Genomic DNA, 3,971 nt, shown 5'->3' with positions numbered 1-3,971 from the left:
TATCTATGTTGTTTAAGGTCCTTGATTCTAGGTTTCAATCTAGCAAACAGTAGGATATGCTATAATTATAAGAACCAACATTTTGTAGTTTATATAGGTTTAACTGTAAAAAATAGCAACACCTGTATTTATTTGTTTGTTATAGTTTCTTACCTCTGTTTCTCCCTATTATAGCTTTGTGCTTTTACTTTTCTGCTGTTTTTTAATTTTTTTTTTCCACTTGCATAATTTGAAATTGGGGTGTAAATTCAAACAGTTAAACTCTATCTATGGATACGACAATGCAATTATCCGAAGGAAGAGTGGAAAGAGAGGAAACATGAGGCATCTGAAGACATATGCTCAAGACATACACTAATTTGTCTGACAAGTTTTATTTATTTATTTATTTATTTATTTATTTATTTCTCCTTACCTATTGTCCTTTGTAAGAAATGGACAAATAAAGATTATAAAATGTATATTTATGTATGCAGGATGTTAATATTAAGTTATTTGTGTATCAAGAATATCCAGAGGATTTTATAGCATTATTTAAATAAGCGATAATTGTTTTTATCACACATAATTCCTATACTATTCCATAATGCTCTAGTGGCGAACACAGTGGCAAAGCTCAAGTATGATCCAAATCTCCCATATCCATTTTCCTTTCAGTTTACAACATCTTACATATATATATATATATATATATATATATATATATATATATATATATATATATATGTATTTCTAAAAGATACTAAAGGGTACAAATGTCTGTTTCATGAATAGGATTTGTTGTTGTTCTTCTTCTTCATCTAGCTATTGCACTCCTCTGTGCATATGAACTATGTGCAGTTTATGTTACAGTTGGTTCAACTAACCCACAACGGTATTCACCTTCTGGGATCTTCTTTGGGGTCTCAGCAATTTCTTTAGCAATCAATATGCTCTTCATTTGCAGAATGGTGTTTAATGGTAGGTTGTCACTTGTGACCTATAACCTATTCTTTCTTCTCTCATGTTTGCTTATTCTTCATTGTGTGCTCAAATCATTAGAAGTGCATACAAATTTGCTTATTCTGACTGTATTGAAGTGGGAGCAGTTGCATGTTTACCAGAACCACCAGATCCAAATAACTTATATCCTAGACTATCTAGAAGGCAATTACCTTTTGTTCCTTTTCCAATCTTTCTTATAAAAATAGCATCTATTCATACATTTACATGGTCTTTTCACAATAAAGATTGCATCTTTACGAAACTTGTGACATATTTTCACTAACAGGAGTAATAACTCTTTCAGGGTGTCACATCTCGGGCTTCTTTATCTCGGGTCACTTCTTGTACTTCTTGTGTATTCTATATTGTATGGCTTAACAACAAAGGAGTCAAATTGGCTTGGAGCTATCACATCAGCTGCTGTTATAATTCTTGGTGTATATATATATATATATATATATATATATATATATATATATATATATTAAACCAATGGTATTCCTAATTCCCTATCTTCCTTAAGATCTTGATTTTCTCTCTACTTTTTTGACACCATAAATCCAATTTCCCAAATTGGAACATGGGTGCCTGTTTATATGGGTTTGATGAGCTTCTTCAAAGCCGTGTCATTGCTCTGTTTGTTTTTGGTGCTTCTCGCGTCTTCCTGATATGCTTTGGAGTTCATTACTGGTATTTTTCTTCATGAATTTGATAACAGGTACAAACTTACCACTAGTAACCTCGACTATTAAGGCATTATCTATCTATCTACAGGCAGTGCTAGTCTTCTACCAAATTTACGAGAGATAAATGAGTAGTTTGCTCCATAATCAAACAAAATATTGGCAGACATATCATTCACTTGAACTCCTTCCATCGTGACAAGTTCAGCTATTGACATAACTCCAGGCGCACGCTCGATTACACGAGGCTCATGCTACTGATTCTAGTTACCGTTTCCTAGTCCACTTCGAGTTCTTACCATGACGGTATATAGACCAAAGCGAGCGTTCAATGTACCAAGACATGAGTTTATTATAGGAGTTTTTATTTATGTTATATGTAATATCCTCCTTGTGCCTTCGAAAAGTTATATGTTAGTTCTAATACATTAATTGTACGTTTAGAATCATGAACACATAAAATTTCCCAATCTAGGTCGACAATAGACCTTAGATATAATCAATTAATAGTAATCTAGGTCGGAAATATAAGGCATGCTATAACATAAATCATTTAGCACATAACAACAAATTAGACATCTTATCCTAAAGTATTCTTGTGCTAGTGTCAATTTAGTTATACTACCTAAGTATAATAGACACACATCTCATGATCATCACTTAGCATTCTAAGTTTAAGTCTAGAAATCCTCAAATATTCCTATTTCGCTTAAAAATTAAGACATCTCCTTATTTTCATAACCAATTAAAACTTTTTCTTTACGCTTTGAGTTGTTGTGTTATGGAAAATCCTAGTTTAAAACAATTGAGATAACATAAGTTATTTCATTTTATTAAAATACCATAGATGTCATCATTAATATCCAAACATAGGTTTGATGACCATCTAGAAGAATCACATTATCTCATGAATCATCTTAGCAACTGTTTGACTACACAACAAGGGGAGTCCTTGGCTAGTGTAAGTCATGTAAAGGCAACCAATGTTCAGAGTAATTGATTGATATGGTATCCCATTCTATTTGCGTCTGTGGTTTATAAGTCCACACTAGCAATGTAACTCATTAGACCGCCTAGAATAGTCAAGTGTTTTCATCTACTCTTTTGGATGACCCGTACATACCTAACAGTTGTCTGATCTAGACCCACCATTTATGGTCATCCAAAAAGAGGAGGACTACTACGCTCCGCTTTGATCTCACGCTCTACCCCAGAATGAGACATATCAGATGTTCAACCTATTTGGAACTATGTATCCTTTATAAGTCTATGACTAACCCATACTATAACTTAAAGGTAAATTTGATTTCCAACACGGTCTTTAATAAGAAGTGCCATTATAGTATATATATATATATAAATAACACAGAGTATAATTAATATAATTAGCATTTAATAACTATGTTTATTAAATTATGTTTTTGGAAGTAACTACGCATTAACTTGACAAAAACAGGTGATTTGAGGTTAGGGCAGCGCTTCACCTTAACACTTTATCCATTCAAAAAGACCTAGATTTAAATGGCACTAAGTCATAGTCTATTTTCATATTTCTTGTGACTTTAATATTGATAGTCTAGATTCCTCAATAATCCTAATGTACACATCAAGGTCTATCAAATAAAGAATAACCAGATAGGATCATATTTGAGGTAGGGTATGTTTGGTATACAAAGTATAGTGTTTAGAAATCCTACTTTAAACACCTAACTAAATCCAGCCTAAACATCACTTCCGTAAGTAAATCAATCAGTATAATGACTAGGAATTACTGATAAATCTTATTTATAGGTTCATAATAATGACTATGACTATAAATTAAAGTTACACTTAAATTAAAATAAGCGTAGCCTAACTTACGGAGTTTTCTAGCGAGAACCAGTAATCGTGCGAACAGAACTTTGACCCGGGAACTTCTTTTTCTCCGGATATCTAACATCTCAAGGCCTCGCTAAATTGGTCGGGAATTTAGGGAGTAAAGGGGACTAGAGATACGATAGAATTCTAGAGAGTTTCTAGAGGAATGTGTGAAGAAAATCGAGTGAAAATGAAACCTATATATTGATTCAGAAAGTGGAGGGGCGCCGCGTGCTCGGTCGGGCAGTGACGTGGCTCATGTATCATGTTGACACGTGACAAAGTTTGGGTGGGGCTGCATCGGAATTTCGGGGTGCACCGCGCCCTTGGTCTGCACACACGAAAACTTAATTTTCTTAGAAAATTCATATATTTTTCATACGAGTTCCGTTTTCGACGTTATTTATATCCATACGTATTTATCGACGAGTAATACAACTTTCGTTT

The 3,971-nt window shown here is 33.3% G+C and overlaps 1 long non-coding RNA gene across 1 annotated transcript; it reads left to right on the top strand.

The window, feature by feature from the left end:
- Positions 1-576: 576 nt before the first annotated feature.
- On the top strand, positions 577-1,413 carry LOC145103930 (uncharacterized). Its single transcript, XR_013706943.1, has 3 exons — positions 577-620; positions 775-960; positions 1,289-1,413. It is a non-coding gene; the product is annotated as an uncharacterized LOC145103930 (long non-coding RNA).
- Positions 1,414-3,971: the final 2,558 nt, after the last annotated feature.

The sequence above is a fragment of the Lactuca virosa genome, chromosome 1, assembly GCF_052849685.1.
Source record: "Lactuca virosa cultivar CGN04683 chromosome 1, Lactuca_virosa_CGN04683_v6, whole genome shotgun sequence".
Classification (NCBI taxonomy): Eukaryota; Viridiplantae; Streptophyta; class Magnoliopsida; order Asterales; family Asteraceae; genus Lactuca; species Lactuca virosa.
Note: the sequence above shows the minus strand (reverse complement) of the source record. Positions and strands in the feature narration are given on the sequence as shown.